The 13,107-nt window shown below is 40.5% G+C and overlaps 1 pseudogene; it reads left to right on the forward strand.

Moving 5' to 3' along the window:
- The first annotated feature begins 1,367 nt into the window (after nt 1–1,367).
- Nucleotides 1,368–10,574, forward strand: LOC123442371 (annotated as a pseudogene).
- The last annotated feature ends 2,533 nt before the right edge of the window (nt 10,575–13,107 follow it).

Genomic DNA, 13,107 nt, shown 5'->3' on the forward strand with positions numbered 1-13,107 from the left:
TTTCTCGGAAGCTTCTGCCGTGGCCACACAAGGAAGGTGGTGAGGATGAAGAAGAAGGTGGGATTGGGCCACATTGGTTTCCTAACGTGGCCCAAGTACATTCCTAAAAAATAAGAGATATCTTTCCCTTTTTATTACAACAGGAATTAATACGATTAAAAGGAAATAGAATATCCTTGGAATATAGGGGTATAATATATTAAAATTTTCAGAAAAATAAATCCAAAAAAATGGGCATTTTTCCACTACCAAAATAAATACTTCAAAAAAACTGTTTTTTAGAAAATCCCTAAATTGGTTTATTTTCTTTTTGCAAATATTTTTCAAATAAACCTTGGGTTTTATGGTCCAGATATTTCAAAGGAATATCCCCGGTTTGGAGGGTCATGTTCCTCCTCTCTTTCTTGCTTGGCAAGAATTATTTTTGGGGTATTTCTCGGGGAAGAAAATATAGAAGCAAGGGCAAATATTTGAAAGGATTCAAATGCAAACTCCGTTCAAATTCTTTATAGTTGAAGAAGTCATGTCATCTTCTCTCTTTGCTTTTAAATGATTGAATTTGAATTCCCGAAGAAGGGGAAAGTCATTTTATTCCCTCTCATTCAAAAGTTTTGAAAAGTTTCAGATTTCACACAAGTTTCAATCACTCAGGCAAACAAACAAAAAATCTAATAATTATATTAACATTCCGAAATTTATAATTTTGCGATGTTACAATTTGCTATTTTGAGAGAAGCCTCTAGTGAACACTATGGCCCCCCGGGTCTACTTCACACCATATTTTCAGCCTTACACTTTTACTTCGTTGCACTTTTCGCCTTCAGATCTCACTTTGCAATCAATCTTGAAGGGATTGACAACCCCTTTATAGCGTTGGGTGCAAGCTTATTTGTGTTTGTGCAGGTACTCTGGACACTTGGCTTGATTCTTCTACTGGATTGATACCTTGGTTCTCAAAACTGAGGGAAATACTTACTGCTACTGTGTTGCATCACCCTTTCCTCTTCAAGGGAAAAACCAACGCAAGCTCAAGAGGTAGCACTTCACCTCATATAAGAGTTCGTCCAAGCTTGTCCCTTGCTACAAAAGGGATTGGGCCACCTTGCCGCACCTTTGTTACTATTGTTACTTGCTACTCGCTATGAAGTATCTTATCACACAACTATCTGTTACCGATAATTTCAGTGCCTGCACAGAATACCTTGCTGGAAACCACTTGTGAGTTCCTTCTGCGCCTCGTTGGGTTCCACACTCTTACTTATCGAAAGTCCTACGATAGATCCCCTACACTTGTGGGTCATCAGGCTGCTATTACACATTTTAGTACAATACGTATGCCTTTTCTCTCTTATTTTATAAAGGTTTACATGAAGAGGGAGAATGTCGGTAGCTGGAATTCTGGGCTGAAAAGGGAGCAAGTTTGAGATACCTATTCTGCACAACTCCAAAAGCCATGAAAATCAGCAAGGAATTATTTTGGAATATATAAAAAATATTGGGTGGAAAACATACTGGAGGGGGGCCACCAGGAGGTCACAAGCCTACCAGGGGCGCCCTACCCCCTGGTCGCGCGTGGGTAGCTCGTGGGCCCCTTATTACCCCTTCGGCTCCCATCTTGTGCTATAAGGAGGGTTTCGTCCCAGAAAAAATCGAGGGAGAGCTTTCGGGAAGAAACACCGCCGCCACGAGGCGGAACTTGAGCAGAACCAATCTAGAGCTCTGGCACGGCCATCTTGCCGGGGAAACTTCCCTCCCAAAGGGGGGAATCATCGCCATCGTCATCACCAACACTCCTCTCATTGGAGGGGACTCATCTCCATCAACATCTTCATCAGCACCATCTCATCTCCAAACCCTAGTTCATCTCTTGTACCCAATCTCCGTCTCGCGACTCCGATTGGTACTTGTAAGGTTGTTGGTAGTGTTAATTACTCCTTGTAGTTGATGCTAGTTGGCTTACTCGGTGGAAGATCATATGTTCAGATCCTTAATGCTATTCAATACCTCTCTGATCATGAACAAATTATGCTTTGTGAGTAGTTATGTTTGTTCCTGAGGACATGGGATAAGTCTTGCTATAAGTAGTCATGTGAATTTGGTATTCGTTCGATATTTTGATGCGGTGTATGTTGTCTTTCCTCTAGTGGTGTTATGTGAATGTCGACTACATAACACTTCACCATTATTTTGGCCTAGAGGAAGGCATTTGTAAGTAATAAGTAGATGATGGGTTGCTAGAGTGATAGAAGCTTAAACCCTAGTTTATGCGTTCCTTCGTAAGGGGCTGATTTGGATCCACTAGTCTAATGCTATGGTTAGACTTTGTCTTAATTCTTCTTTCGTAGTTGTGGATACTTGCGAGAGGGGTTAATCATAAGTGGGATGTTTGTCCAAGTAAGGACAGCACCTAAGCACCGGTCCACCCACACATTAAACTATCAAAATAGCGAACACGAATCATATGAACATGACGAAAACTAGCTTGACAGAAATTCCCATGTGTCCTCGGGAGCGCTTTACCTTACATATGAGTTCGTCCAGGCTTGGCCCTTGCTACAAAAGGGATTGGGCCATCTTGGTGCACCATTGTTACTCTTGTTACTTGCTACCCGTTACGAATTATCTTATCACACAACTATCGGTTACCGATAATTTCAGTGCCTGCAGAGAATACCTTGCTGAGAACCACTTGTCATTTCCTTCTACTCCTCGTTGGGTTCGACACCCTTACTTATCGAAAGGACTACGATAGATCCCCTACACTTGTGGGTCATCAAGACTCTTTTCTGGCGCCGTTTCCAGGGAGTGAAGCGCCTTTGGTAAGTGGAAATTGGTAAGGAAACATTTATATAGTGTGCTGAAATTTATTGTCACTTGTCACTATGGAAACTAATCCTTTGAGGAGCTTGTTCGAGGTATCTTCACCTCAACCGGAAGCACAAATAGTTGCTCCTCAACCTACTGCACCTACTGAAAATATTTATTATGGAATTCCTTCAGGTATGCTAGAGAAACTGTTGGCTAATCCTTTTACAGGAGATGGAACATCACATCCCGACTTACATCTAATCTATGTAGATGAAGTTTGTAGTTTATTTAAGCTTGCAGGTTTTCCCGAGGATGAGGTCAAGAAGAAGGTCTTTCCCTTATCTTTGAGGGATAAAGCATTGACATGGTATAGGCTATGTGATGATACTGGATCATGGAACTACAACCGATTGAAATTGGAATTTCATCAAAAGTTTTATCCTATGCATTTGGTACATCGTGATCGGAATTATATATATAATTTTTGGCCTCATGATAGAGAAAGTATCGCTCAAGCTTGGGGGAGGCTTAAGTCAATGTTATATTCATGCCCCAACCATGAGCTCTCGAGAGAAATTATTATTCAAAACTTCTATGCTCGGCTTTCTCATGATAATCGCACCATGCTTGACACTTCTTGTACCGGTTCTTTTATGAAGAGAGATATTGACTTCAAATGGGATTTATTGGAAATAATTAAACGCAACTCTGAAGATTGGGAGTTTGATGAAGGTAAGGAGTCAGGTATGAATCTTAAGTTCGATTGCGTTAAATCTTTCGCTGAAACAAATACTTTTCGTGATTTTAGCGCTAAATATGGACTTGACTCTGAGATAGTAGCTTCATTATGTGAATCATTTACTACTCATACTAATCTCCCTAAGGAGGTGTGGTTTAAATATCATCCTCCCATAGAAGTCAATGTAGTTAAACCCAATCCAGTTGAAAGGAAAGTCATTGCTTATAATGATTCTATTGTTCCTAGTGCTTACATTGAGAAACCACCTTTCCCTGTTAGAATAAAGGATCATGCTAAAGCTTCAACTATGATACGTAAGTGCTACATTAGAACACCTACACCCCTGAGCAAATTAAAGTTGAACCTAGCATTACTATTATTAAAGATCTCTTGGCCAATAATATTGATGGGCATGTTATTCAATTCTGTGAAGATGATGCTAGAATTGCTAAACCTCATGCTAGAGACAAACATAAACCTGCTGTTAGTATGCCTGTTGTTTCTGTTAAGATAGGAGATCATTGTTATCATGGTTTATGCCACATGGGTGCTAGTGTTAGTGCAATACCTCGATATTTATATAATGAAATTAAAGATGGTATTGCACCTGTCGAGATGGAATTTATTGATGTTACTATTCAACTTGCTAATAGAGATACTATCTGCCCAATGGGAATTGTGAGAGATGTCGAAGTCTTGTGTGGTAAAACTAAGTCTCCTACTGATTTTCTCGTTCTTGCTACCACACAAGATAACTTTTGTCCCATCATATTTGGTAGATCTTTCTTCAATACTGTTAATGCTCAGATTGATTGTGAGAAACAAACTGTTATTATTGGCTTTGAAGGTGTGTCACATGAATTTAATTTTTCTAAGTTTGGTAGACAACCTCATGAAAAAGAATTGTCTAGTAAGGATGAAATTATTGCTCTTGCTTCTATTGTTGTGCCTCCTACTGATCCTTTAGAGCAATACTTGCTTGAACATGAAAATGGTATGCATATGGATCAAAGGAATGAGATAGATAGAGTTATCTTTGAACAACATCCTATCCTTAAGCATAATTTGCCTGTTGAATTACTTGGAGATCCACCCCCACCAAAGGGTGATCATGTGTTTGAGCTTAAACAATTACCTGATACTCTTAAGTGTTCTTATCTTGATGAAAAAGAGATATATCATGTTATTATTAGTGTTAACCTTTCAGAGCATGAAGAAAAGAAATTATTGAAAACTCTGAGGACGCACCGTGCTGCTATTGGATATACTCTTGATGATCTTAAGGGCATTAGTCCCAATCTATGCCAGCATAAAATTAAAACTGATCCTGATTCCAAACCAGTTGCCGATCATCAACGAAGATTAAATCCTAAGATGAAAGAGGTGGTAAGAAAAGAAATACTAAAGCTCCTGGAAGCAGGTATTATCTATCATGTTGCTCATAGTGATTGGGTAAGTCCGGTGCATTGTGTCCCGAAGAAGGGAGGCATTACCGTTGTCCCTAATGATAAAGATGAATTGATTCCACAGAGAATTGTTACTGGCTATAGGATGGTAATTGATTTTAGGAAATTAAATAAAGCCACTAGGAAAGATCATTACCCTTTACCTTTTATTGACCAAATGCTAGAAAAATTGTCTAAACACACACTTTTGCTTTCTAAATGGTTATTCTGGTTTCTCCCAAATACCTATTGAACAATCTGATCAGGAGAAAACCACTTTTACTTGCCCTTTCGGTACCTTTGCTTATAGACGTATGCCTTTTGGTTTACGTAATGCACCTGCTACCTTTCAAAGATGTATGATGGCCATATTCTCTGACTTTTTTGAAAAGATTATTGAGGTTTTCATGGATGATTTCTGTGTTTACGGATCTTCTTTTGATGATTACTTGAGCAACCTTGATCGAGTTTCGCAGAGATGTAAAGATACTAATCTTGTCTTGAATTGGGAGAAGTGCCACTTTATGGTTAATGAAGGCATCGTCTTAGGACATAAAATTTCTGAAAGAGGTATTGAAGTCGATAACACTAAAGTTGATGCGATCGAGAAAATGACATGCCCTAGAGACATTAAAGGTATAAGAAGTTTCCTAGGTCATGTTGGTTTCCATAGAATGTTCATTAAAGACTTCGCTAAGATTTCTAGGCCTCTCACCAATCTCTTGCAAAAATATATTCCATTTGTTTTTTATCATGATTGTGAAGAAGCATTTGAAATACTTAAGAAGGCCTTGATAACTGCACCTATTGTTCAACCACTTGATTGGAACCTACCTTTCGAAATTATGTTTGATGCTAGTGATTATGATGTTGGTGTTGTTTTAGGACAAAGAGTTGATAAGAAATTAAATGTTATTCACTATGCTAGTAAAACTCTAGACAGTGCCCAAAGAAACTACGCAACCACTGACAAAGAATTTTTGGGAGTTGTGTTTTCATGTGATAAGTTCAGATCTTATATTGTTGATTCCAAAGTTACTATTCACACTGATCACGCTGCGATTAAATATCTCATGGAAAAGAAAGACGCTAAACCTAGACTTATTAGATGGGTTCTCTTGCTACAAGAATTTGATTTCCATATTGTTGATAGGAAGGGTGCAGAGAACCCTGTAGCAGATAACTTGTCTAGGTTAGAGAATGTTCTTGATGACCCACAACCTATCGATGATAGCTTTCCTGATGAACAATTGAATGTCATCAATGCTTCACGTAGTACACCTTGGTATGCTGATTATGCTAATTATATTATTGCTAAATATATAGCACCTAGTTTCACATACCAACAAAAGAAAAAGTTCTTTTATGATTTGAGACATTACTTTTGGGATGATCCTCACCTTTATAAAGAAGGAGTAGATAGTGTTATTAGACGGTGTGTACCTGAGCATGAACAGGGATAGATCCTACATAAGTGTCACTCCGAGGCTTACGGGGGACACCATGCAGGAGATAGAACTGCACACAAGGTATTGCAATCCGGTTTTATTGGCCCACTCTCTTCAAAGATGCTCGTAAGTTTGTCTTGTCTTGTGATGAATGTCAAAGAATAGGTAATATTAGTAAACGTCAGGAAATGCCTATGAATTATTCACTTGTTATTGAACCGTTAGATGTTTGGGGGTTTTATTATATGGGACCTTTTCCAAAGTCCAACGGGTATACTCATATTCTAGTTGCTGTTGATTACGTTACTAAGTGGGTAGAAGCTATTCCAACTAGTAGTGCTGATCATAACACATCTATTAAGATGCTTAAAGAAGTCATTTTTCCCATATTGGAGTCCCTAGATATTTAATGACTGATGGTGGTTCACATTTTATTCATGGTGCTTTCCGTAAAATGCTTGCTAAGTATGATGTCAATCATAGAATTGCATCTCCTTATCATCCTCAGTCTAGTGGTCAAGTAGAGTTGAGTAATAGACAAATTAAATTAATTCTGCAAAAGACTGTCAATAGGTCTAGAAAGAATTGATCTAAGAAATTGATGATGCACTGTGGGCTTATAGAAATGCTTATAAGAATCCCATTGGCATGTCTCCGTATAAAATGGTTTACGGTAAAGCATGTCATTAACCTCTTGACCTAGAGCATAAGGCTTATTGGGCAATCAAAGAGCTCAACTTTGATTTCAAACTTGCTGGTGAGAAGAGGTTATTTGATATTAGCTCACTTGATGAATGGAGAACCCAGGCATATGAAAATGCCAAGTTGTTTGAAGAAAAAGTTAAGACGTGGCATGATAAAAGGATACAAAAATGTGAGTTCAATGTAGGTGATTATGTCTTGCTATACAATTCTCGTTTGAGATTTTTTGCAGGCAAGCTTCTCTCTAAATGGGAAGGTCCTTACATTGTCGAAGAAATGTATCGTTCCGGCGCCATCAAAATCAACAACGCGGAAGGTAATTATCTGTAAGTTGTAAATGGGCAAAGAATCAAGCATTATATCTCAGGTACTCCCATAAATGTTGAAAGCAATATTATTAATACCATAACTCCGGAGGAGTACATAAGGTTTATTTACCAGCTTGTTTCAGACTCCAAAAATGAAGAGGTATGTGATTCAGTAAGTAAACCGACTCCAAAACTTTTCCAATAGCAATTTTTCTCCGTTTTAGAATTTTTAGAAAAATAGAAAATTTTGAAGTAGTCCGAAAGCGCACGAGGAGGTGACAAGTCTGCCAGGCGCGCCCTACCCCCTGGGCGCGCCTGGGGGACTCGTGAGCACCTCGTGTGCCTCCCGGACTCCGTTTTCTTGTGGAATACTCCTTTTGGTCGGTAAAAATTCATTACATAATCTTCCGAAAGGTCTGACCCTCGTATCATGCAAATATCCTCTGTTTCTGTTTCGAGCCTGTTTCAGGAGCGGATTTAGGGCAAGGATGTCGTCTCAGTAATCTGTCAGGGAGAATGATTTCCCTCAAGTCTATGAAGAAGTAAATTCTTATTTGAAAAGGGTGGAATTCACGGAGGTTAAGGAGGAGGAGCTGGAAGAAACCAAGGGCAAGACTAAGGAGGAAAATCCGGCGTCGGACGAAGGGCAATCTTTGCTCAACAAGGAAGAATCTAAGGAAGAGGATTTCCTCCAACCCTACCTCCACCTGCTATCTCCATCCTTGATCGAACTCTTGAGGTTATGTGAAATAACTCGTGTTCGCAATACTTATCTCACCCGTGAAGTTATTTTGCTGGAGAAACGAATCACAGATTTCCAAAATATAAATCGAAGATTGATGGCCCTCTTGGAACTAAAAGGTAGGATTTCTTCATCACCATCACCCCGAAGGAAGACAATTAAACACGGGTATGGGCACTCCCCTTGGTTGTGCGAAGCTTGGGGGAGTTGCCCCGGTATCGTATCACCTTCACATCTTTTGCCTTTACCTTTATCTTAGTTCTATCTTTTTGGTAATGTCTTTATCTAGTAGAATAAAGTTCTTAGTAGGATCTAGGCTTGAGTTTTTCTTTATGTTACCCCCTATGTAATTGAGTTCGTCAGTTATATAATAAGGAGTGTTTTAGTTAAGGGCCTTGCTTCATGCCATGATCTAAAGAAAAGAATAATAAAAGAACAAAAGCATGAAAGATCATGTAATGATCTTATGGGAAGTGATGGCTTCACAAATAAAAAGAATGTTGATTGAAACTTGTTGTGGGTGGACAAACGTAGACCTTGGTCATTGTTGCAATTAATAGGAACTAATAAAGAAAGAGAGGTTCACATATAAATATATCATCTTTGACACCGTCTATGATAGTGAACACTCATTAAACTATTACATGCTAAGAAGTAGATGTTGGACAAGGAAGACAACATAATGAATTATGTTTGCTTGGTTCCGAACAATGTTATATGACTAGAGATCCCTTAGCATGTGATGCTTGCTTCCACCTCATATCAGCCAAAACTTCTGCACTAAGTAGAGATACTACGTGTGCATCCATTAACCCTCAACCCAGTTTTGCCATGAGAGTCCACCGCACCTACCTATGGATTGAATAAGATCCCTCAAGTAAGTTGTCATCGGTGCAAGCAATAAAAAAATTTGCTCCCTAAATATGTACGATCTATTAGTCTGTGGAAAATAAGCTTTGTACGAACCTGTGATGAGGAAGACATAAAAGCGACAGACTACATAATAAAGTTCTTTATCACAGGAGGCAATATAAAGTGACGTTCCTTCATACTAAGAGATCACACATCCAAACCCCAAAAGCGCATGACAACCTCTGCTTCCCTCTGCGAAGGGCATATCTTGTACCTTTACTTTTTATCTTTAAAAGAGTCATGGTGATTGACACCAATTCCTTATTTCGCCATTATCTTGGCTAGCGTCATGTGCTAGGGAAAGATCTATATTCATATATCAACTTGGAAGTAAGTAGTCATGAATTATTATTGTTGACATTACCCTTTGAGGTAAATAGTTGGGAGGCGAAACTATAAGCCCCTATCTTTCTCTGTGTCCAACTGAAACTTTGATCTCATGAGTACCGCGTGAGCTTTAGCAATTGTAGAAGATTAAAAGATGATTGAGTATGTGGATTTGCTTTACACGCTCTCATTGACTCCTTCCGATGTTATGATAAATTGCAATTGTTTCAATGACTAACGACTATTGGTTGTTAATTCTCAATAAGGTTCTTGATCCATACTTTACATTGTGAAGGAATTGTCACTTTAGCATAAGAGATTATATGACGATATTGCTGTTCTAAATATGATCATGATGCCTGCATGTCCGTATTTTATTTTATCGACACCTCTATCTCTAAACATGTGGGCAAATTTATTGATCTCGGCCTCCGCTTGAGGACAAGCGAGGTCTAAGCTTGGGGGAGTTGATACGTCCATTTTGCATCATGCTTTTATATTGATATTTATCGCATTATGGGCAGCTATTACACATTTTGGTACAATACTTATGCATTTTCTCTCTTATTTTATAAAGGTTTACATGAAGAGGGAGAATGCCGGCAGCTGGAATTCTGGGCTGAAAAGGGAGCAAGTTTGAGATACCTATTCTGCACAACTCCAAAAGCCATGAAAATCAGCGTGGAATTATTTTGGAATATATAAAAAATATTGGGCGGAAGAAATACTGGAGGGGGGCCACCAGGAGGTCATGAGCCTGCCAGGCGCGCCCTACCCCCCTGGCCACGCCTGGGTGGCTCGTGGGCCCCCTGTTACCCCTCCGGCTCCCATCTTCTGTTATAAGGAGGGTTTCGTCCCAGAAAAAATCGAGGAAGACCTTTCGAGAAGAAATGCCGCCGCCACGAGGCGGAACTTGAGCATAACCAATCTAGAGCTCCGGCAGGGCCGTCCTGCGAGGGAAACTTCCCTCCCGGAGGGGGAAATCGTCGCCATCATCATCACCAACACTCCTCTCATCGGAGGGGACTCATATCCATCAACATCTCATCTCCAAACCCTAGTTCATCTCTTGTACCCAATCTCTGTCTCGCGACTCCGATTGGTACTTGTAAGGTTGCTAGTAGTGTTAATTACTCCTTGTAGTTTATACTCGGTGGAAGATCATATGTTCAGATCCTTAATGCTATTCAATACCTCTCTGATCATGAACATAATTATGCTTTGTGAGTAGTTACGTTTGTTCCTGAGGACATGGGATAAGTCTTGCTATAAGTAGTCATGTGAATTTGGTATTCATTCGATATTTTGATGCATTGTATGTTGTCTTTCCTCTAGTGGTGTTATGTGAACGTTGACTACATAACACTTCACCATTATTTGGGCCTAGAGGAAGGCATTGGGAACTAATAAGTAGATGATGGAGTGATAGAAGCTTAAACCCTAGTTTATGCGTTCCTTCGTAAGGGGCTGATTTGGATCCACTAGTTTAATGTTATGGTTAGACTTTGTTTTAATTCTTCGTTCGTAGTTGTGTATGCTTGCGAGAGGGGTTAACACCTAAGCACCAGTCCACCCACATATCAAACTATCAAAGTAGCGAATGTCAATCATATGAACATGACGAAAACTAGCTTGACAGAAATTTCCATGTGTCCTCGGGAGCACTTTACCTTATATAAGAGTTCGTCCAGTCTTGTCCCTTGCTACAAAAGGGAATGGTCCATCTTTCTGCACCATTGTTACTATTGTTACTTGCTACCCGTTACGAATTATCTTATCACACAACTATCTGTTACCGATAATTTCACTGTCTGCAGAGAAAACCTTGCTGAGAACCACTTGTCATTTCCTTCTACTCCTCGTTGGGTTCGACACTCTTACTTATCGAAAGGACTACGATAGATCCCCTACACTTGTGGGTCATCAACCTCCCATCTGGGAGGCTGCCGCACCCCTTAGGGTTGGGAACCCTAAGGGTTGTGCCTCCCTCCCCTTCCCCCTATATATAGTGGGGGTTTTGGCCTTTGGAGACACGCAATTCTCTCTCTCGGCGCAGCCCTGCTTCTCTTCTCCTTCCTCTCCCACGGTGCTTGGCGAAGCCCTGTCGAGAGACCTCGTCACTCCATTGCCACCACGCCGTCGTGCTGCCGGAGCTCTTCCCCAACCTCTCCCTCCTCCTTGCTGGATCAAGGTGCCGGAGACGTCACCGGGCTGCACGTGTGTTGAACGCGGAGGTGTCGTGGTTCGGCGCTAGATCGGAATCACACCGCGATCTGAATCGAAGCGAGTACAACTCCATCAACCGCGTTCTAGCAACGCTTCCGCTTAGTGATATTCAAAGGTATGAAGATGCTCTCACCCCTCCCTCGTTGCTGGTTTCTCCATAGGAAGATCTTTGTATGGCGTAGGAAAATTTTGAATTTTTGCTAAGTTACCCAACATTTTTATCATCAAGATAAGCATATTTCAAAGTGTCTGGCAATTGTCTTAATTCAAACACATGATCACCTTTAGGTGAAGGGGGGCCTCCTAGAGTTTCAATAGGCAAATTGTGTTTAAGCAAAGGTTGTAGTTCGAAAAAGATTCTATCTATTTCATTTCTTTCACGCATATGTGAATCATTTTCATGGTCTAGCAAATATTGTTCTAAAGGATCAGTAGAAGGTACAACAATGGAAGCAAGACCAATAATTTCATCCTTACTAGGCAAATCTTTCTTATGCGGATGTCTACTATTGTCATACGTGCTTAGGGAAAAGAACTTGCATGACATATATTGTCCATCCCTCCCGTGGCAGCGGGGTCCTAATGGAAACTACGGGATATTAAGGTTCTCCTTTTAATAAAGAACCGGACCAACGCATTAACACTTGGTGAATACATGAACTCCTCATACTATGGTCATCTCCGGGAGTGGTTTCGGCTATTGTCACTCCCGGGTTGCCGGGTCATAACACATAGTAGGTGACTACAACTTGCAAGATAGGATCTAAAACACACATATATTGGCGACAACATAATAGGTTCAGATCTGAAATCATGGCACTTGGGCCCTAGTGACAAGCATTAAGCATGGCAAAGTAGTATCAACATCAATCTCAGAACATAGTGGATACTAGGGATCAATCCCCGTCAAAACTAACTCGATTACATGATAGATCTCATCCAACTCATCACCATCTAGCAAGCCTACGATGAGATTACTCACGAACGATGAAGAGCATCATGGAATTGGCGATGGAGGAAGGTTGATGATGACGATGGCGACGATTTCCCCTCTCCGGAGCCCAAAACGGACTCCAGATCTGCCCTCCAGATGAAGAACAGGGGGTGGCAGCGCCTCCGTATCGTAAAACGCGATGAATCCTTCTCTCTGATTTTTTTCTGGGCGAGACGAAATAAATAGAACTCAGTTTGGAGGCGGTGGTGCCACGTGGGCCCCACAAGCCCTCACGGCGCGGCCAGGGGGTGGTCGCGGCCCAGGGGCTTGTGGCCCACTGGCACACCTCCTCCGGTGGATCTTTGTGCAGGTATTTTTCATTTATTCCTGAAAAATTCTCCATAAATTTTCAGGACATTCTGAGAACTTTTATTTCTGCACAAAAATAACATCATGGCAATTCTGCTGAAAACAACGTTAGTACGGGTTAGTTCCATTCAAATCATGCAAATTAGA

Source organism: Hordeum vulgare, chromosome 3H (assembly GCF_904849725.1).
Source record: "Hordeum vulgare subsp. vulgare chromosome 3H, MorexV3_pseudomolecules_assembly, whole genome shotgun sequence".
Classification (NCBI taxonomy): domain Eukaryota; kingdom Viridiplantae; phylum Streptophyta; class Magnoliopsida; order Poales; family Poaceae; genus Hordeum; species Hordeum vulgare.